Source organism: Harmonia axyridis, chromosome 1 (genome assembly GCF_914767665.1).
Source record: "Harmonia axyridis chromosome 1, icHarAxyr1.1, whole genome shotgun sequence".
NCBI classification, from domain to species: domain Eukaryota; kingdom Metazoa; phylum Arthropoda; class Insecta; order Coleoptera; family Coccinellidae; genus Harmonia; species Harmonia axyridis.
Window position 1 is genome coordinate 84,559,828 of NC_059501.1, and position 24,263 is coordinate 84,584,090.

The 24,263-nt window shown below is 36.2% G+C and overlaps 1 protein-coding gene across 2 annotated transcripts in view; it reads left to right on the forward strand.

Annotated features, from left to right (window-relative positions):
• Window positions 1-24,263, forward strand: part of LOC123679215 (ras-responsive element-binding protein 1-like) — a 59,570-nt gene that overhangs the window by 11,501 nt on the left and 23,806 nt on the right. The window contains exon 1 of one of the 2 annotated variants that reach the window (XM_045616676.1): window positions 13,813-14,268. The exons of the other annotated variant lie outside the window; for it this stretch is intronic. The gene's annotated coding sequence lies outside the window, so the exon portion shown is untranslated. Of the gene's footprint in view, window positions 1-13,812; window positions 14,269-24,263 lie in introns of those variants that run through there. 2 annotated transcript variants of the gene reach the window in all.

The window sequence follows — 24,263 nt, forward strand, 5'->3', positions numbered from 1 at the left end:
TCGCGCCAAACGACGTGAAAGAACCGGTGACACTAAGAGAGCCTAACCTTGGATTTCAGCAGGTAGATACAGAAAATAATAAATATTCTGCTTATTATGAATTCGACAATCAGGAAAAATATCGGATTCCAAATATTCAAATTTGCATATTCCATCGGGAATCACTCAAATAAATATATTTCATTCAATATAATATACATTCATAACGATATAGTAAAATTGTGGATTTGAAAATAAATCACAATCTGACAACGTAATCTAATGTTGGGGACATGTAAAAATTGCGTATAATCCATCTATCTATGTTTATTACTCTATGTGTTCAGTAGATTATGCTATTTAATCGTGGAAAGATACAAGCTTCAACAAAGGATTCGTTTCAAAAAAATCTATTCTATTCTAAACTGCTATAAGAAGGTTTCTTCGAAAAATTGAAAGAATCAATCAAGCGATTTCCATACAGAATCAAAATATAGATATAGAAATAGAAGATTTTCATCGGCATATGGTAGACACACTAACGTCCAGTAGAAAAAGTTAGTTAAACTTTTGCCTTATTTTTAGTGGTGCGTTAATTTATTGGCGCAGTGTAGTACATTTCATTGTGTGTAATGAACGATATTTTTTATTACTAGTATCTCACAAAAAGCACAATACATATTGAAAATTCATTCAACAAAGGAAATCAGTAAAAATCAATCATTTAAAACACGTCAAATACTCCAAAAATCAAGATTATTTTATTCTTAATTATTACGGCTGTAACTCTGAAACCATTATGCCGATTTGGTCCATTATCGAACTCATAGGCATAGAGACCACAAATGTACATTTAAAATTCCAACTCTTTAGCTAGATCTTCTGATTCTTCTTTTATCGTATTCATTCTTGAGATAATACTCATAAGTAGGTATTCAATTTGCGCGTTCATCTAAATTAGCACTTAAACAATGGAATTTTCACGACTAAGCTCAGAGTTCCCCATTTTTAAAGAGATTATTTAACCTAATCAAAATTACCTTTATAAAAGTGAACGGAAGCAGGCATCCAGATTGTTCACCTATCTAATACGAATATGACATTTTCTCAGTGAAAGTCAATCAATAATTATGCAGAGTTGTTCTCTCAACGAGGAGTTCATTAATTGATTACTGCTCGTTATTTGATTCAAGGTGAGCTAAAATTCCTGGAATTGAGATGTTTATATCTCCATCCGGAGATGCAGATTTGAGTACTATTCCATTCATCGAAGACGTTCGGCTTGAAATACATAAATTTAACATATTCAACATAATTCTGGAGATATTTGCGTGAAATTGCAAAAACTAATTTCAAAAGCCTTTTTTTGAATTCCGTGCTTATAGCGTGATCAGAATCGAGATGGCGACCGATTTAACAGCTGTGAAGTGATTTATTCTCAGTTTGGTTTGGCAATTCATCATGAATAGACTCACGCCTGAACAACGCTTGCGAATAGTGCAATTTTATTTCGAAAATAATGGTTCTGTACGGAATAAGTATCGCGCACTACGTCCATTTCATTTTGTTTAGCGATGAAGCGCACTTCTGGTTGAATGGCTACGTCAACAAACAATACTGCCGCATTGGGAGTGAAGCTAATCCTCAAGTGTATGTCGAAACACCGTTACATCCAGAAAAACTGACTGTTTGGTGCGCTTTATGGGCTGGTGGAATCATTGGTCCGTACTCCTTCAAAAACGATGATGGCCAGAACGTTACAGTCAATGGTGATCGGTATAGAGCCATGATTACTAACTTTTTCATTCCTGAATTGAACAACCATGATGTCCAGGAGCTGTGGTTCCAACAAGACGGCGCAACATGTCACACAGCTCGTGCCACAATCGATTTATTTTGAAAGATGCGTTTGGTGACCGCCTAATTTCACATTTTGGACCTGTGAATCGGCCTCCAAGATCTTGTGATTTAACAACGCTAGACTACTTTCTGTGGGGCTATGTAAAGTCATTGGTCTATGCGGATGAGCCACAAACCCTTTACCATTTGGAAGACAACATTCGCCGTGTTATTGCCGATATACGGCCACAAATGTTGGAAAAAGTCATCGAAGATTGGACGTCCAGATTGGACTACATCCGAGCCAGCCGTGGCGGTCATATGCCAGAAATCATATTTAAAATGTAATGCCACAAGATTATCTTGCGGATAAATATAATTCATGTCAATCGAACAATCCATCGTTGTTTTATAACAATTTAAAGTTCTATAGCTCTAAAAAAACACCTTTTATAAGTAAAAACACCGACAGGAAGTCAGGTGCTTTGGAACCCACTTATATACCTATATACAGTTAGGTACCTACTTATATACCTAACTAAAGTTATGTGGGCCTCAAGGATGCAAAAATTAACAAGCTCCCGACTTAACGTCAGTAAAATACTCACTCGGGTGAATAATAACTGACTAAGAACTGACATTATTCACTAGGGTGAATAATAGCCTCATCCCAAAGCTCATTGAATAATAAACCATAATATTAGGATTATCGCTAATCTACTGAACATCATATGAAAGGACCTGCTCCCAAAAACCAAACTAATGCACCTCACCCTTTCGACTTATCTAATCGAGGGTAACGAATAAGGGTTGATTTACGATCAGATGAACCCCCTGCAGAGTTATGCACTGGCTACAAGCCAATAAACTGGATTAACTTCTCTGTTTTCAATTGGTAAGCAGGATGATCCAGGAGCTTCAGTTGCGGTGCCGTGAGAGCATTATATGGGTCAATCCAATTTGCCCTTTCTACGCCCTGTAGAAATTAATGATCATCCTCTGCTACGTCGGATCGCGCAGGGTGGGATTCAGACGCGAGGGTATTTAGAGAATTGTTTTTTGGGGAATCTAGGTTTTGTTTTGTGTTCCGTAATCCAAATTTGATAGTATTATCTGTCACTATCACTCTTGGTGTCCCACAAGGTTCGATACTGGGGTCTGTTGTATAGGGTGTTTTCTTTCGAGGTATATAACTTTAAGTTGGCATTACTGTTCAAGATGGCGACCGATTTAACAGCTGTCAAGTGATTTATTCTCACTTTGGTTTGGCAATTCATCATGAATAGACTCACTCCTGAACAACGCTTGCAAATAGTGCAATTTCATTTCGAAAATAATGGTTCTGTGCGGAATACGTATCCCGATTTTCATAAGCGAATTTTGTTTAGCGATCAGAGAAATTGACTGTTTGGTGCGCTTTATGGGCTGGTGGAATCATTGGTCCGTACTTCTTCAAAAACGATGATGGTCAGAACGTTACAGTCAATGGTGATCGGTATAGAGCAATGATTACTAACTTTTTCATTCCTGAATTGAACAACCATGATGTCCAGGAGCTGTGGTTCCAACAAGACGGCGCAGCATGTCACACAGCTCGTGCCACAATCGATTTATTGAAAGACACGTTTGATGACCACCTAATTTCACGTTTTGGACCTGTGAATTGGCCTCCAAGATCTTGTGATTCAACACCGCTAGACTACTTTCTGTGGGACTATGTAAAGTCATTGGTCTATGCGGATAAGCCACAAACCCTTGACCATTTGGAAGACAATATTCGCCGTGTTATTGCCGATATACGGCCACAAATGTTGGAAAAAGTCATCGAAAATTGGACGTCCAGATTGGACTACATCCGAGCCAGCCGTGGCGGTTATATGCCAGAAATCATATTTAAAATGTAATGCCACAAGATAATCTTGCGGATAAATAAAATTAAAGTTCTATAGCTCTAAAAAACACCCTTTATTAAATCACAAAATCTCGGTGGCGAATTGTGAACACCTGTTCGATAAATAACACGACCAGGAGATTCATCTTGCAAAATTCCGATTGTTTCGTTGCTTGTGGCTATCGTACAGCGTCTTGTTGAAAAAAAAAGTCGTCCACATCAATATCTTCCAAGTTCGGCCAAAAAAAATCATCAATCGTAGTTTCATTCACCGTAACTGTTGCGCCAGCCTCTTTTTAGTAAGGTCCAATCACACCACCAGCCCTAAAACCGCACCAAACATTGACAAAGTTGAGGATGAAGACTTTTCGTCAAGAATCCAGAATGAGACAATTCCTCTGAAGCTCATATAAACCTTAGGTATAGCGGTGGAGCCACAATTACACATTTCTTTATGAATTCACCTCTAAAACTCACAATATCCATGTAAAACTTGAATTTCAGATTCATAGCCAAGAGAGATCCATTCTTTTTCTTACTTATCTCGCAATGTTTGAATAAAACATACGATCCCATGTCAAGAAGAAACATAGTGTGAGGGCTAATACTTAACATGATCACGTACAAATGTACCTATCTACCGGCCAAACACAAAATCCTTTATTCATCGAATCCAAACAACTGAACTTCTCAGTGCCTTTGTGTTTGGAGTCGTAATCTACAAGAGTCATTGTTGATTCAATTTCGAAACCGAGGGGTAATTTATGGTCATTCGAGACCAAATGGGATATTCTGATTAGACTGTTTGATTTTCTGAGAAGGTGTGTTTTCCCAACACGTAGAATTGTGAATTTTGAAAAAAGAGGTTTTATTGACCATAAAGTACAGACAGATGAGGCTGAAGGTATTCAAGGCGCATGGTTGAAAATCGTAGAATGTTGATTGGTCTACGTGTAGATCTTTTACTGAACGTATTTTACTCGATTTGGACGTTCTGCCAAGTAAACATTTCACGTTTTTCAGGTAGGTAAATCATTGTCAACTATATTGTACTTTTCGAAGATAGTAAATCATTTTAGATACACAATTATCTTCTATAATTGGAGGTTAACGATCTTAATTATCTCTTCTACTGAGGACTTTTTACTCGACTTTGATCTTAAATTCAGATTCTTGGCTGTGAAAAATGAATATCTCAAAATATAAATATTTTACTCGACTTTGAAAGTTCTGTATTTCGTCAATTACAATTACAATTAGTTTACCGTTTCTTCTGTGAGATTAACTTTACCAGAACATCTCATAATTTACATTGATATATTTCATTTGTTAGGCTTTTCGTTCGTTAATCTCCAACAAGAGACATTTAAAAATTTTACTCGAAGATTCTATTTATTATCTGAGAAATTTCATGGAAATAACATTTTCCAGTTGTGTCAATAAAAAGCAATATAATTTTCGACTGAAAACATTTCACTCGACTTAGTTCCGATATTTAATACTTCAATCAAATACAGACTACTCGACTTCCTGCTAGAGAATCTGGTTAAAAGATTTTTACTCGGATCTTAACTGACAATAATATTTTACTCGACTTTAAGATTTTACTAATTCTCCTGGAATTTACACCGTTTACTACTCAAGTTAGATAATGAATATATATTATTACCATCCGAAGTAATTTCATTTTACACGACTTTGATCTAACCTACAGCCACATATTCCACCAGTTTATGGTAGCAGATCTTCTTCAACTAATGTCAATCCAAGAAGAATTGTAGTCCTTCAGAAGTTTTCATCTCTACCTACATTTTACTCGACATTAATCTAATTTCTATATTTGGAAAATAAAGATATTTTATTATTAGCAACTGAACATATTTTACTCGGATCTGATTTAGCAATTTACATATTTGGGCAATTCTTATACATGGTAGATCATCTTCAACCAAAGACATTTTACTCGACTTATTTTACTCGACTTTGAATATTATGCTTGTCATCTTAGAATTAACACGGAAAATTTACAGGTCTTGCTAGAATTTTGGAAATTATATTACCTTCTATTCATGACAATTTACTCGACTTTTACCTGGAAATATACATCAACATCTTGTAGTAGTAGGATGTTGTATTCAGATGGAAGATCATTTTCCTATGAAAATATTTTACTCGACTCAAATGTTTAGTCAGCTCTCCTTAAATGTTATATTATCATAAACTGCAGGCATTTTACTCGACTTGAAGATTCTACTCGTCATATACAAATTCACATGGACATTTTCGAATAGTTACAAATTTCTAAGAGATGATCACCACCAAAAGAGATTCTACAGATAATTTACATCGAATTATTGAAAGTTACTTCGAAAACAATATCCGGTTGGCAGGATCTGATCCATGTTTCACCATTCGGATGTGGCCAGTTTCTCCACCATCTTCGGTATGCCGAAGACGCCCATCAGCAGCGTTCAATGGCCCAATAATACAAACCCAAGTTGGTACAAGCACATATACACGACAGCCATGGCTGAACGACTCGATCGATGCGTTGAATATGTTATTGTCGCCCGTTGGTACGTGATCAACCAAACAACTGTTATAACTCCGCTGTCTCCTCTTTATATGATTCTAGAGATCGCCGATAATGGTGTCAACAATTCTTCGGGTTATTGTTTTCTTCGATCGCGACAAGGAGCGATCCTATTCGAATGGGCTTGGGCCTATTCGCATTTGCATGTGGCGTGTGCTGGATACGGGGGACTGTAGAAAATTTCATGTGTGGAGGTTCAATAGATAGATCGTAATTACATCTGGTACCAAAAATATACTCATTAATGGTGTTGGAAATATCGAATTCTAACAGGTTGTATGTTAGATTGTTTTGTAGGATTTATCTTTTTCCAGCTCCCTCCATGCTGAAGAAAGTCTGTTGTAGACAAAAATATACACTTTGGTATATGTAAAGAGTGTTTTTTAGAGCTATAGAACTTTAAATTGCATTAAAACAACGATAGAAAATTCGATTGACATGAATTTTATTTATCCGCAAGATAATCTTGTGGAATTACATTTTAAATATGATTTCTGGCATATGACCGCCACGGTTGGCTCGGATGTAGTCCAATCTGGACTTCCAATTTTCGATGACTTTTTCCAACATTTGTGGCCGTATATCGGCAATAACACGGCGAATGTTGTCTTCCAAATGGTCAAGGGTTTGTGGCTTATCCGCATAGACCAATGACTTTACATAGCCTCACAGAAAGAAGTCTAGCGGTGTTAAATCACAAGATCTTGGAGGCCAATTCACAGGTCCAAAACATGAAATTAGGCTGTCACCAAACGTGTCTTTCAATAAATCGATTGTGGCACGAGCTGTGTGACATGTTGCGCCGTCTTGTTGAAACCACAGCTCCTGGACATCATGGTTGTTCAATTCAGAAATGAAAAAGTTAGTAATCATGGCTCTATACCGATCACCATTGACTGTAACGTTCTGGCCATCATCGTTTTTGAAGAAGTACGGACCAATGATTCCACCAGCCCATAAAGCGCACCAAACAGTCAGTTTTTCTGGATGTAACGGTGTTTCGACATACACTTGAGGATTAGCTTCACTCCAAATGCGGCAGTTTTGTTTGTTGCCGTAGCCAGAAGTGCGCTTCATCGCTAAACAAAATAAAATGGACCAAACTGAGAATAAATCACTTGACAGCTGTTAAATCGGACAGTGATGCCAACTTAAAGTTATATACCTCGAAAAAAAACACCCGTTACTTTTAGAATTTTTTCTTTGGAGCCACGGGAAAGATAAGGTCTCTATGCCAATGCTCCACAATCCATTCAAGACCTTAAGGATTGAACTCGTGGAGTTATAGAGGACTTACAGCCACAAATGTGCTATTTGGTAATGGAAATTTTCATGAAAATTGTTTTCCATCGTTACCTTTCTCTTTGCAATTAAATAAAGATCCATTGATTTTCCTTAAAGTATACTCGTTTTGTTTGACATCAAAATAAAATCTCTCATTGGAAATCTTTTATGAGGATGGCGATAAATAGGAAATTATTTTTTATAAAGTTATAATATAGCCTATTCTGGAAATTTCCCTCATATTGGATACGCTCAAGAATCCATTATACCTATTCTGACTCCGAACAAAAGTCTCAAGTCCTGTATATTGATGAATTGCTGGATATAGCACGCCCCTAACAAAAGATGAGATTGGTTCCGTGCTTGGAAAGCACATCTCCTACACAACTTCGCAACATTGTAGGGCCCAACCCCACAATACAGCATTCAAGTCTGGCACCTACTAGCTTTTTAATAACGCTGAGGTCGAAATAACTGGAGCATAAATGGGGGAGGTTTTTGAAGCTGCCTACCCCCATCATTTACGATCCAGGGTCAAAGCCAGGAGAAATTTCGGCTTACAAATGTAGGGTTTTTCCATAGGAATGATACAGGGTGTTTCATTGGGAAACGGAAATACTTCACAGGTGCATAGGTGGCATCAAAGCGGTTCTGGAGATACCCCATTTATTGGGTCTTACAGTCTTCGTAGCCAAGATACAGGGTGTTTTATGAATTTTGCCTGTTTCTTTCTGAGGCCATATCGAAGGAACCACCCGGTATATTTTCTTCCTATTTCGAGAATATGTTCCTAATTGAGAGCCCAAACGTATCATGCAAAAACCGCCTTGAAAATCCAGGTCCGGGTTAACAAAAAATTATGAATCGTTTGAATCCTCGAAACAACACCCTGTACATCGGAATTTTGAAAATATGATTTAATATTCGAAAACGACACTAAAAACTGAACTGAGACGTGTACTTCAAATTTTCGCGCAGACAGTTTTAGTGCACAAATTTTCAACGTAAAAGTAAAGTTTTTAGGAACTTGGATGCCTTAAAGTTGTTTGAAGTGACTTTTAACAATGAATTATCAAAAATATTGAATCCATAATTATTTCAACATTACTTTGTAATTAATCTTTACATTGGTTTTACTTTTCATAGCTGTATACCATTTCAGTTTCTATTTATTGAGAATTGAGTTGCATTAGGTAGATATCGGCATATTCCTCATTTGAAAATCTATAAGGAATTTTTTCAATTCAACATAACAATAAATCAATGATAACAATGAGGAAAGTATGAAACTGATCCTAAACAACAATGGTAATGGTCTTCTGTCAAAGTGATGGTTGTCAACCTCATGATTGAATACGAAATTTTATGATTATTCGCAGTAGAGAAAACAGCTCTGCTAAATGGAACAATAGACTTTACACACAAAAGAGGAATATGCTCTTAATAACTAACTTATAGATTTATCACTAAAAGTTTTCAAGGCGGTTATTGCATGATACGTTTGGGCTCTCAATTAGGAACATATTTGCCAAATATGAAGAAAATATACCGGGTGTTTCGTTTGATATGGCCTCAGTAAGAAACGAGCAAAATTCATAAAACACCCTGTATCTCGGCTACGAAGACATTAAGACCCAATAAATGGGGTATCTCCAGAACCGCCTTGATGCCACCTATGCACCTTTGAAGTATTTCCGTTTCCCAACGAAACACCCTGTATCCCATAGTGAATCAACGTTTCATATTTTTCATATTAACTCAAAATATATTAGAATAAATACCTAAAAATATCATAAATTCAGAAAAAAAACTTCAAGCGCGCCAAACAACATGAAACAACCGATGACAGTAGGAGAGCAAAAGTTGCCAAACCTTGGATTTCAGCAGGTAGATACAGAAAATAATAAATATTCTGCTTATTATAAATTCGACAATTAGGAAAAATATCGGATTCCAAATATTCAAATTTGCATATTCAATCGGTAATCACTCAAATAAATATATTTCATTCAATATAATATTCATTCATAACGATATAGTAAAATTGTGGATTTGAAAATATGTCACAATCCGACAACGTAACCTAACCATGTTGGGGACATGAAAAAATGCTTATACTCCCTCTATCTATGTTTAATAGTCTATGTGTTATGTTATGTAGGTTATGCCATTTAATCGTGGAAAAATACAGGCTTCAACAACGTCTCATTTCAAAGAAATCAGTGAGTTTATTTTAAACTGCCATACGAAGGTTGAAAGAATCGATCAAGCCATTTCCACACAGAATCAAAATGAATCTACTCTGAATAATCTGTGAGGAAGATACTGTATAAAAACTTGAATTACAATGTTCGTTGTGATGTTTTTCCTTGAACGATTTCAAAGTTCAAAAAAAAAAAAAAATCAACCAGAATCTATAGATACGAATACATCAACTTCTGATGTCTATCAGCTATAAGAATCCTTGAATCACGAAAAAAAAGAACACAACATTCTGAGAAATTAATCTCACTTCAAAATGATATTTTACTGATAAATGTAGATACAGAAAGAGTGATATTCGAGAATATTCAAATCTGTGAATTCGTTAGTGGATAATTCAATTCTATCATTATTATTACTTATGTTACCCTTCAATATTTACGCACCACAATCGAAGATCGCATATAGAAAAACGCCAACAAAAAATTCATTAACAATCATAAAGATTCCTTGAGAACTACAATTGGACTAGTCAATTTTCTCTGAATAACAAATTAGCAAAACTAATTACAATAAAAATATTGAAATTAATCTGTAAGAAAAAACAAGATCGAAGCAGTTGGATCCCTGCTTAAACAACAGAGATAATTACAGATGCAAAAGATGAAAACATCATTAAAAATATTTGGGGTATTGTAATTACGTTACAAGAAAAGGTTGGTTTTCATGTGAATTTTCGATACGAAGGACGACAGTCTCTGAGGTTGTTTGTTCAAAAAACAACAGAGATTTTCAGTTGAGATTACAGAGAAAAATTTCATTGCTTTAATATACTCGTATGTGATACGATTAGAAGAATTTCGGATATCTCTCACTGGATTTTATTATTTCCTTTTGTTTTATTTTATTTGCACCTTCCTTATCGTTCAAGGATGCTTTTTCTATCCTTCCCTCTGTATATGATTGGGGTTTACGTCATAGAATATATTATGGTATCAAGAAGAAGAATTGAAAAAAAAACCTGTGTAATGATTACGTATTCTACAATGTAAGAAAGTAAAATTCAATTTGGACAGGACAACGTATACTGGCTCCATTTAGAGTTTTAATTCATCCACCAAAATAAATATAATTTGCGCAGGGCCGGATTTAGGTATAAAGATTGAAGATAATTGATATAATGATCCTTATGCATTTACATTATTTGTATACATAGTATTTATCCTTAAATGGGTTTCAATTAAGTTAATTTTCATAGTTTGTTGCATCACGGCTAGTCAGTATACACGTCGTATAGGTACTTATAGCTGTATCTAGATATACAAGGTGTTTCCGAATTAATGCGAAAAATATTGTTAGGATATCTGTATATTTTTCGCATGAAAAATTTCTTATCTAGAATATAAATGAAGCTTTACTCTCGATAGAATCCCAGAAAAAAGTAAAATGACTTTAAACTTGAAAAGTTCAGTTCAGTTTATATAGGGTGTTTCCTTTCGAGGTATATAACTTTAAGTTGGCATTACTGTTTAAGATGGCGACCGATTTAACAGCTGTCAAGTGATTTATTCTCACTTTGGTTTGGCAATTCATCATGAATAGACTCACGCCTGAACAACGCTTACAAGTAGTGCAATTTCATTTCTAAAATAATGGTCCTATGCGGAATACGTATCGCGCAATACGTCTATTTTATTTTGTTTCTCCAAAAAAACAGTTTTATTCTCCAAAAATCATTATATATTCTTCTATACAATAAAATTGGGAAACGTCAAAAGAAAAACCAAAATACAAATTAAATTCATGAATTCAATCCTGAGAGGAACTCTGAAATATTATAAGGTTCTTGATAAAGCAATAACCTGTAGATCTCTTTCCGAAACGATTTGAAATCACTTATTTCTCTTATGTGTACTGGTAGTGAATTGAATAGCTTTATACACATATATGTTGGAGATTTTTCAGTAGATGCCAGATAATGCTGAGGATAGAAGAAAAAATTATGTCTCGTGTTGTGGCAACCTATCTTTTTGAACTTCTTGAAATATTCCGGTTGCTTGAATATGAACTGTAAACACTTGTAGATGTACAAAGCTGGTAAAGTGAGAATGTTATTTTGTCTGAAAATGCCCCGACAGGTTTCTCGAAACTGTTAAAATACACCGCATGGCAAGTTTTTGAATTCGGAACACACAATTTGATTCTTGACTACTGCCCCAGATTAATAGTCCATAACTCATGAGAGCCTGAAAGTTTGAATAATAGATCTTTTTCAAGAAATCTACATTAAGTTCAGATTTGAGGACACGCAAGGTATATAAAACCTTGTTAAGCGATTTACAAAAAGATGTTGAGTATGTTCAAACCAATTAGGGTGTTGGTCCACAATAACTCCCAAAAATTTGGTACTATATTTCAGTTGTATCTCTTCGTCCAAAAATTGTAAGCCCTCAGGTACCTCAGTTTTACGCAGCTTATGTGAGAATAGTATAAATTCGGTTGTCTCAGTATTCAATTTCAAATTGTGTGACTCACACCAAAGGTTCATTGATGTAGCAGCTGTACTAAGAATGTTCTGAAGGTTTCTATGATCTTTTGCACGAAGAAGGATGTTAGTATCATCGGCGTAATTCACAAAATTCTCCCTGATCGATGGCATGATGTTTGGCATTTCGTTGGTATAGATCAAAAACGATGATGGCCAGAACGTTACAGTCAATGGTGATCGGTATAGAGCCATGATTACTAACTTTTTCATTCCTGAATTGAACAACCATGATGTCCAGGAGCTGTGGTTCCAACAAGACGGCGCAACATGTCACACAGCTCGTGCCACAATCGATTTATTGAAAGACACGTTTGGTGACCGCCTAATTTCCCATTTTGGACCTGTGAATTGGCCTCCAAGATCTTGTGATTCAACACCGCTAGACTACTTTCTGTGGGGCTATGTAAAGTCATTGGTCTATGCGGATAAGCCACAAACCCTTGATCATTTGGAAGACATTATTCGCCGTGTTATTGCCGATATACGACCACAAATGTTGGAAAAAGTCATCGAAAATTGGACGTCCAGATTGAACTAAATAAATAAATGAAATTAAGTTCATGTCAATCGAATAATCCATCGTTGTTTTATTGCAATTTAAAGTTCTATAGCTCTAAAAAAACAGCCTTTATATGCTAAATAAGACTTGTTGAAAATATTTAGAAGATAGAAATGATATGGAACCACTGTCATTCACGTATTTCGGATATGGATATCAGAAATTATTTCGAAAAGTGGAGAACTCTATAATTATGTATCGTTGATTGTATGATTTCATTCCTTTTTGACAAATTCTGCGAAGCATTTTCATATTTTTAGTCAAGTTTCATAATTTTTTATCCATAGAAGTTTCGATTTCGACATAAGCCAACCTACAAGTTTTCTTCTTCTTCCTTCGTCCTGTCCTGTAAACACCCCAATTCGAATTCGGTTCATCTAGAGATGCGTGATGATTCGCCGTTTAGCAGACTTGATCCCTTGCCTTTATAACAATATACAGTTCATCCTCCTAATTAATTTACACAAGTTAGAACTTTGGGATTCAGGGCAGTCCTGCTTTCAAGCAAAACAACTAAGGCTTCAACCACAGAACTGATTAATTGGCTGGGATGATTAATTTGGAGGAGTTTCATCTGTCAGATTGAATTATCAGGGCATGGTAGTTAATTACAAGGGTTCTACAGAGATTCAACGTTCGAAATTTGAATTGAAAAATCTCTATTTTCAATAGAAAATTGTATAATTTTCTTCAGAAACTCTTGTCAGTGGAGAGGGGCCATAGAAAAATCCGAATTGTCAAAATAGTCGGTATAGTAGAAAACCGTTATCGCCTAATCAAAATCATCGAATATAATCAAATGCACGAAGTGCCGCATCATCTTGGAGTTGAGAATTTATTCCCGCAACCTACCCGCGTCGCCGAATACCATTATTAATCGAAACAAAGATAATTATTCATCGATAACAAACGGTTGCGGCAACATTAACGAAAACGTAGGCGCGACAGAACGTCCACCGAATTCGATGAATCGAAATTCACAGAATACCGAACTCTCTCGGTGTGACAGCGTAAAGCTGCGTTGGAGAGTGTATCTTCGTCTCTCTCTCAACGTATCTACCTGCATCCCCTACTCTCCGGCCAGGGCCAATGAGAGCCCGTCTCTTTGACGGCTTCAAGCTCCCGGGTGACTCGATGTTGATCTTTTTACTTTTTAATTCACTTTTGGACACGCGTTGAACGTGAGAGGGGCTTAAGGAGCTTTCAGATCTTCTCTCGCAGTATACGACTGTCATCGAACGTTAACCCTTCAGTGCGTGCTTCTGTGAACTTGCGTATTTTCTTCAAGTACTTTTCAGTTTTATGTGACTTTGAAAGTGACTATTTTCTGTGATGTTCGAACGAGTGATGGAATATATCCTTCTTCGACTCAGGTAAAGTGAAATTTTTTTTTCTCGTTAGGATTCTGTGATATCCAAAGAATTTTCCCGCGAGTTGAATTTTTGAAATATAAAATTTGATGGTTTCGTATGGAATCATAGAATTTTTGTTCGTTGTTTACTGAAAATTTTTTGGTATGACTGAGAGCTTTTTCTTAATTTACATCTACTGTTTCTACTTGGAAAGTTTAAAATGTATGGAAATTAATGTGTAAATTACTGTTGCATTGTATAATTACCTAAAAAATTAATTGAATGTGTAGAAATTCGTAAAAAAAAATTGCAGCAACCTTGGTCATGATTCACATGTGAATTAACCAATCAATCAAAAGGTATTTGAGATTTTTCTGATGGTTCAGTGATTAGTCATGTTCAAAACTCGCTCTCAACTAATAGCATCTTCAATAGTTTATCTAATGTTCTAAATTTATGCAATCGAAATTTGTTCCTAATGAACTTACGTGACATATTATTATTCTGGGTTTATATTTCGGAACGTATCGCTCTATGATCTCGCCATAGAGATATAGTTTTTTCTTAATCAAATGCATTTATTCAGCGATTATACGTTCTCACCATTTTACCAAAATTGAGTCGAGATAAAAAAAACGATTATTAACGAGAATATTCATGTTTATCTCGATCGAAACTGGAAGGAGATAAGGCTTCAGATGAAACGCTGTCGTGTTTCACAAGGGAACGCAGATGATATCCGTTGTAGGAAGTTGAGGTAGAATATCATCCTGAGACCAGGCCCACAACAGGAGAAACTGTAGAAATACAAGGAAGTGAACGCTGATAAGAGTATCTCATTTTCCTCTTGTTTTCAAAATCGGTTGCTAAAGTTGAAAAGAGGAAAATCCGAAATTGCTCAATGATTAAAGTAGATATCACATTTCAAGTCTATGTCGAATATAATCTGTGGTCATCCGCGATGTCAATTAAAATTGCTTAACCTTCGAATTGCAAAATTATGCGCTGAATGTTCTGTGGTCATCACAATGTGCTTAAATCCATTCCGAAGAGATTGCCGAAGAAGCGCATCTGAATAGAAAGCTGTTCACTACAATCGAAGTGTCACATAAATAGCCAATTAGGTTTTACTAATGACACCGAGTTCACACTTTCAATATTCAATTATTCAGATATTCACAGAAGCCTTAACAACTCTTCAAAAACAGGTTGTCATCATCAACATGACACCTGATTGATATCTGTGCTCTTGTCTCTCTCAAAACTAGATCATAGAATAATTTATTCAGGGGTGGGTAAGTTTTCAGCGTCGATGTATATTCCCTTAGTACAGAATTATAAATTTCGACCCATTAACATGAAAATCGATACTTTTCATACAAACTGTAGGTATTGTCTTCCTTCAATCCTTCTGACTCATTTTTGAGAGTCTGTTGACAGAATTCAGATAGTAAGATCTTTGTGTGAGTTTTTTTCGAACCTTTATTAATCAGCTTATTCCAAACACGACTTGTGTTCGATGATTGTAGCTTATCTTTCGATTGTGACCGAGTAAAATCCATACCATTTGAATAAAGCCATCTTAGTCGTACTTGCAAATAAACAATTCATCTCGTTTTTGTAACACGAAACCGTAAATGATTCACTTCTTAAAACAAACACACCATATTATCTTGTGCGATGAGTATAAATCATTTCCTTTGTTTGAATTCTATATTGCGTTCTGAGAAGAAGAAGAGGAGAAGAGGTGCGACAGGAAGGAATCTGTGGTTTGAAGAGCGCGGCGATTTACAGAGAGTTTTATGGTTTCCTTGTCCATCGAACTAATTTTCGAGAAAATGCGAAATTTCATAGGAAAAATGAGCAGAAATGGAGTCAGGAGCTTTTGAGCGCTTGCTCATTTTTGTGTGTATGGGCTCCAAGAGCGTTCAAAAGATCCTGACTTTATGTTGGTGCTATTCCCAATTTTTTTTATATTCTTCTTGAATTTTCTATAGTTCTTATGATGTTTTTCAGGCGAAATTCTGACCAAACCTTGAAATAGTTATTTTTAAAGACACCATTCAAATTTCCTCCAATATTCTTCTTGAATTTTCTATGGTTCTGATAATGTGATCAGCTTGAAACTCTGTGCGGAGCTTCAAATTGTTATTTCATATCAATACCCGAAATCTCAACTCCGTCGGTTTTGTGATATCGGCAAAATTTGGTTACTTTTTTTCTATATTCTTCTTAAGTTTTGTATGTTTTTGTATACGCGGTTAAAATAAAATTCTGCACTAGTCTTCAAATTGTCACTCTTCATCCAAATGGAAGTTTTCATCTCGATCGAAGAAGTTAATAGGAAATCCAAATTTTCAACAGCCATATTTACGGAACCCCTAGTCGGATTCCTCCTATTATCGAACATAACCACTGCCTTCAGGATATGAACCTATCCTGCAAATTACAACTTTCTAGGACCTTGTTTTGGAAAGTTATCGTGTTTATACCTCTCTTTTTTTTTCATCAGATTTTTTCGTAAATCATGATATTTTCATAAGAAATGAGAAAGAAAATTAAATTCAAATATGCTCAGCTCGTTGATTCCGAAAATTCATCATTTGGAATAGTAAATCGAAAAAATAAAGAGATAAAAAAACTCGAAAACTCCAACTGTAATCCTTCAATACATCACAAAGCAAATCGGTAGAAATCAATCGAAGGTAATTATTTAATTAACGAACATCATTCAAAAGTTCAATAGTCCCTATTTAAATATTGCCTCAAGATAGTCGAGTTCAACCGATTTAAATAACGTATATGAAGCGAAAAATGTAAACGTATAGCTAAGGTTACATGACCTCAAGGCTTTATACACGAAACTATTACAAAAGGAATTTATCGATGGACTCGATTCACATAAGATACTTGAATATTTACGCTTTTGATGTAATAAGAAGGTTTCCGAAATTGATATTATATTATGATTCGGCTTGAGCAATTTTGTGTTTTGAAACGTCCATAATTTGAAGTAAGAATAAGAATACTATTCTATGACGTTGAAAGAGAAGAAAAGAAACTAATTCATTATTCTCAATGGTCTTCAATGACATGTGGTGAAAAGAAAATAATAAGAGGTGTTTTTTTTGGAGCTATAGAACTTTAAATTGCAATAAAACAACGATGGATTATTCGATTGACATGAATTTTATTTATCCGCAAGATAATCATGTGGCATTACATTTTAAATATGATTTCTGGCATATGACCTCGGATGTAGTCCAATCTGGACGTCCAATTTTCGATGACTTTTTCCAACATTTGTGGCCGTATATCGGCAATAACACGGCGAATGTTGTCTTCCAAATGGTCAAGGGTTTGTGGCTTATCCGCATAGACCAATGACTTGACATAGCCCCACAGAAAGTAGGCTAGCGGTGTTAAATCACAAGATCTTGGAGGCCAATTCACAGGTCCAAAACGTGAAATTAGGCGGTCACCAAACGTGTCTTTCAATAAATCGATTGTGGCACGAGCTGTCTGACATGTTGCGCCGTATTGTTGGAACCACAGCTCCAGGACATCATGGTTGTTCAATTCAGGAATGAAAAAGTTAGTAATCATGGCTCTATACCGATCACCATTGACTTTAACGTTCTGGCCATCATCGTTTTTGAAGAAGTACGGACCAATGATTCCACCAGCCCATAAAGCGCACCAAACAGTCAGTTTTTCCGGATGTAACGTTGTTTCGACATACACTTGAGGATTAGCTTCACTCCAAATGCGGCAGTTTTGTTTGTTGACGTAGCCATTCAACTAGAAGTGCGCTTCATCAAATGGACGTAGTGCGCGATACGTATTCCGCACAGAACCATTATTTTCGAAATAAAATTGCACTCTTTGCAACTGTTGTTCAGGAGTGTGTCTATTCATGATGAATTGCCAAACCAAACTGAGAATAAATCACTTGACAGCTGTTAAATCGGTTGCCATCTTGAACAGTAATGCCAACTTAAAGTTATATACCTCGAAAAAAAACACCCGTTATAACAGGGAATTAGAGATCTATGATACTTGATATTTTTTATACCGTCAAATATAGAGTAACTGACAGCCAACTCTATGACCTCCAGTAGACGTCAGGGATGGAACACGACCATCGACTACTCCCGACAGTGAACAAGGGGTGTCCATTACGATTTCCGATAGATTAAATCGCGGATATATCGTTATTGCCGCAATTTCCAGCTGCCATGTCGAACACCTATTCCAGCGTTGCCGGAATCAGGGTCTACATGTATGGGTCCGGGGGAGGGGCAGGATTGATAAGATAAATCGGTGGGGGTTGAATGTGTGCACTTGTCCACCCTCCCCCTGTTTCCCTGCCAACAACACCCTCACGCTTGCTCTGTGTACGTCGGGAATCTCCTTGGCAACGCGGGGGGGTTGGCTGAGCTGTCAAGCCGATTGCTTTTGTCGCAGCGTTGGAAAATTGGGCAGCAGGATAATTCGTGTTTTATGGATCCGACGGTTGGGGGCGGAGCGGTCTGGGTCATAGAATCGTGATGATGGCTGTGGGGCACTTCCATGTGATGGACGTTTCGATGGTTTCGTGATGAAATTTTATGTGATGATTTTGATTTTGAGCTATTAAATATAGAGTATCATTAAGCTTAAAATTGTTGGACCTTTATACGAAGGCTTTTTCTTCAAATAACGGGTGTTTTTTTCGAAGTATATAACTTTAAGTTGGCATTACTGTTCAAGATGGCATTTGGAGCGCTTTATGGGCTGGTGGAATCATTGGTCCGTACTTCTTCAAAAACGATGATGGCCAGAACGTTACAGTCAATGGTGATCGGTATAGAGCCATGATTACTAACTTTTTCATTCCTGAATTGAACAACCATGATGTCCAGGAGCTGTGGTTCCAACAAGACGGCGCAACATGTCACACAGCTCGTGCCACAATCGATTTATTGAAAGACACGCTTGGTGACCGCCTTATTTCACGTTTTGGACCTGTGAATTGGTCTCCAAGATCTTGTGATTTAACACCGCTAGACTACTTTCTGTGGGGCTATGTAAAGTCATTGGTCTATGCGGATAAGTCACAAACCCTTGACCATTTGGAAGACAACATTCGCCGTGTTATTGCCGATATACGGCCACAAATGTTGGAAAAAGTCATCTAAAATTGGACGTCCAGATTGGACTACATCCGAGCCAGCCGTGGCGGTCATATGCCAGAAATCATATTTAAAATATAATGCCACAAGATTATCTTGCGGATAAATAAAATTCATGTCAATCGAATAATCCATCGTTGTTTTATTGCAATTTAAAGTTCTATAGCTTTAAAAAAAACACCCTTTATAATTTATGTTAAACCAGATTGTTATTTGATTTAATTGCTTAGTTTCCAATATCGTTATTGAGTACATTTTGTTTTTGGTCATATTCTGAATGTGTTTTTTCCAACTGGTTGTAAAGTAGGAAAGCCTCGTCTATAGCTAAAGGTCTAAAGACATCTATTGTCTTATCATTAAACATTTCGGCTTCTTTAACAATTATCAAAACCCGCTTTATGGGTTTTTTTCCGATACAGTCACCAAAAAAACTGGCTTCTTATTTTCTACGTGAGTTATTATAGCAGATTCTTGCTGTCAGAATCCACCAAATAAGCCAGATATTTATGCACTTTTATACATTAAAATCTACTCATTTTGTGTCTCGTGAATACATTTCAGAACATCTTCTCTATTCAGAACTTTGGACATCAAAATGACGGTTTTTTATATTGTTATTCTGATTGAGAATTCATCATCGACTTTTTATGTGCACTCTAAAATATCACTATAAATAATTCTCTGGACGGCTCAAAATTCAAATTGAGCAGTCACAACACACGAAGAAAAAATTCTGCTACAATGTGCTATTTTGTCTTACTAATGGAGAAATGAAATTACTTCTTTAACACTGTTAAATGAAAACAACGTTTTTTAAATATCCAATCACGTGGAATTTTCTATGATTATTTCCTATTTGCCGAGAATTGTGTTTATTATCATTAATTTCATCATTCGGTTAATTTCCATCAGGATAAATTTGATATCGCATGATTTTTCCCAACAGTCGACAATTTTCCTCCAAATTTATCACTCTTCACCATTTCCCTCTATCTATTTACGTAAATTAACTCTGGATTTCCATAATTTGTTTTATTTGACATTGACAAGTTGAAGGGGGCGTTCCACAAAAAGTCAGTTTACATTTCTGTGTTCGAAGTAACTTAAGTTATTGAAACATGGTATATTATGTACATATTTAATTACGAGGTTTTCTGAACCAAATTTCGTTTATACAACCTAAAAAGTGGGCTTATAACTCTAATTTTATCACAAAATAGGCCGTAAGTCATCAACGTCTCGATAATGTCAAGAATCGATGGTCTAAATCGAATATATAAATCATAGATAAGCATTTACCGAATAACAATGAAACGATTTGTAATCGATTCTGGCTGCTTCTCATCCAATACGACGATCATACGATGTTGCTGCTAATTATAAAAAGTTATTATTCGAAGAATATCATCTTTTGAAGTTGACTAATGCTGGAATTTTCGCTGATAATGGTTCTCCTATTCACCAGAGTCGTTTAGTCGATCTAATTGCTCGAACTCAAGGATTTGCTTTGCAGACACTGGCGTAGAAGAGTATCGGTACCGGGACTACTCTATGAGCGGATATTTCATCGAATTTTCTGTTTGTCTTTGACTTCGTATGAAGTTCTAAGCGAATCTTGATGATGAATTCGATATTTTGGAAGCTGTTGATTGTAAATTATTATGAGTCGTTGATGAAGAGCTTTTCGATAAACTTTGTTACTTTCAAGACTGATAAAACTGCACGATAGTGAAGCTGGAGATAAAATAGTTTATATAATTTCATACCCTTTTTCCATCATTAAATTGATTCTGATTTCGAATCATAGAATATGTACCTAGTAGTTCCAATGTACAACGTCAAACGTCAGTTGTGACAGATACGTCAAAAATAGTTAAAATGTAGGAAATTGTCCACAGAGTAACATACATATGTTTATTACTGTATGAAATTGTCCTACGCGCGCTGCTGGAGATGCTCAAATCTGAGATACGGCGGGATAGAATTTCTCACAGCAGATGTTGGAGCGCCGTTGAAAAAATAATACGTGTTCAGTTTGCCGGTTAATTACTATATCAATACTCTGTGCCTCTCTAAGACAATCGCGCGGATTACAATATCGATATGTTATTAATATCATGTCATGTTTCCCGATCTGTATAAATAAAATTGCTGGTTATTCGATGAATTTCTCACGTAGTAAGATCCCATGAAAATATCTTAATTTGCATAAAGGTTTCATAATTGACGCGAGTTATTTTCAAACAATGATCATTTGATGTTTTCTGATTTGGAAATAACGCTTCGTTTTGCTGATTTGATCTAGTTCTTGACCATAGCTTGACCCCTATTTGAATTCTGTTCCAGTATTTCATTGTACTCAAACGCTAATTGCTCAATCTTCGGCTATTTCCCATTGTTGGCGCGTTTGTGACCTCTCCTATTAAAAGGCGTAAATAAAAACACAAGCAATGTGCTAATGAGAAGTCTGATTTGTTGAATTTTCCGTGGTTTTGATGACAATCTCATCACGAACTTTTGAACGAAGCTTGAAATTGTGACTCTCTATGTACACGCGAAATCTCAACTCGATCGAATCACAGAAATATTGAGTATTTCTTTTCGAATATGCTTTTTGAATTTTCTGTGGTTCTGATAGAGCTATCCGCAAGAAATTTTGAACAAAACTTGTCATTCTTCATGTACAAACAAAATCTCAACACCATTGGATCTATTTTTACATAAATATTGGGTATTTCTCTTCCATATCCTTATGATTAGGTTAGAAATTCCAGCCTTTTTTATATCTGAAGAACATCATCAACTAAGATCACGAACACAAACAAAAATGGGCATACAACAACCAAAATGCCACCTTGAATCAGAAGACACGAACAATAGACAATGGGTATTAAATCTCTCCTTACATGTAATTCGACTTCCAGAAATCGATATGGTATGTAAACGTTGATAAACTTTATTTTCGTTACGTGAATCTCAAAATTTTATATGCACCGTAATCGTTGAAAGAACGATTGTTAAATTCCTTATCTCGCATCGAAATAAACGCCGTATTCGAAGAAGGGTTATAGTCAGAATTCTCTAATGGATCTACTTGTTGGAACAGGTAATCACCACAAATTCTGACTCTAAATTCCAGTAGTTCATCAAGCTTATTAAATTCTATGAAAAAAAGTTTTAATCTATGGTTGACGAGGAGATAATCTATGGTTGGGAGATGTGACCATAGAATTTCGAAAGGGTGTGTTCCGCGAATGTAACTATGGAAATGACGGAATCGCCCTCGTCTGACCCCAAATTGAAAATCGAGATATGGGAGGCGGTGATCGTTCGAGCCAGGTGTCTGTGTGTGATATGCAACCATGGAGACAGCGTGTACAGACTCAGCAGATCAATACGCGGGTCTCCGCCCGTGTTGACGGCAAGCGCCATCTTGGCCCGGTGCTCTCCTGAGATCGTGCCTGACGCTGACCCCCAGCAGGAGGGAGGCACTCCCACAACTCTGCAGGAAAATAGATTACCCCGGGACTCTGTTCGGTATCCCTATTCCGTTAGTTCAGAGACGGAGGCGCCCATTCGAATTAGAAATTTTCATACCGTGGCACCATCTGACAGATCTGATATTTTATGGTCTGTAGGTGGAATGTCCAAGATGCATAGAATACATGGTGTGGACACTCTTTGACGTATTTTCGTCATAAATGTGTATCTGAAACTGTCGAAACAGGAAGGTATTGTTGGGCAGTATTTTTACCATAGGAGAATTTTCCATAGAGATATCAGAATATTCTATTAACTCTATTAAATTTACCTACATGTCAAATAAAGAGCTTTTCTGTTGATAATGATTCTGATACATACCAACATGGCCATCAATTTCTGAAAACTTCCTTCCAATTATTCGACTTGAAATGAAAAGTAAAAGAAATTAACTGTAATTGGTCATAATTAAACCAAAAATTTCAGCTTTTTAACTTACCGAACATTACTTCAATTCCTCATTGCTCAATATGTAGATTAAAGTGTTAATTATTTCAATTTATTTTCGGAAAAGTAATCTTGAAATTTACTATTCCGATATCTCTCAATTGGCAGTCAACCACAAAGTGAAATAATGACCTATAGATGAGGAAGTGTCAATACCATCTACCTACTCTATGCATCTTGGGAACATCGCGAAGAGGTGAAAGTTCTATGCTACCTGTCAAAGGGTGTCCAAAATTTTCGGACGATCGTTGAACCACAGATGAGCGACCTTTTCGCTCCCACAGAATAGCTTTTTAGTACGCCCCCGGTTCTACTCTGATAGATGGCGGTGGGTTTGACCTCAGTCTACGTCATCGCGTGTTTGTGGGTAGCGGGTTCGAGCTCGCAAAATTGGTCTTCTGGACTGCTAACGTGTCGGGAGAAGAGGGAGATGATTCACTAATTATTGGATTTATCGGATTCCACATCTGGACGTTGGGAGAGGCGTTTCTGGGGCTTCGTCTGACGGCCTCGTGAGGTTTCTCGGGTCATCGATTAGCATTCTCGTACCGGAAGGGATGAATCTGCTAGGGGTGGGTAAAATCGGGAATCGGTTGATCAGAGTCGATCGATTTTTTTGAGATTATATGAGGAGTACGAGTTGAAAACTGTGATTTGTCAGTGATGCCGTAAGCTTTCAGATTAGCAATAATCTAAATCTAAGTTTCTACGATAAAATATGCTGATGCTGATGATTACGTTGATATTTTGAGTAGAGTCATTCTTCTTACAGAAAAATCATTGAAAGTTCAAATTCTTAAAAATAACTTTGAATCATTGAATTCCTTCAATGTTAAAAAGAACATTGAATTCTTA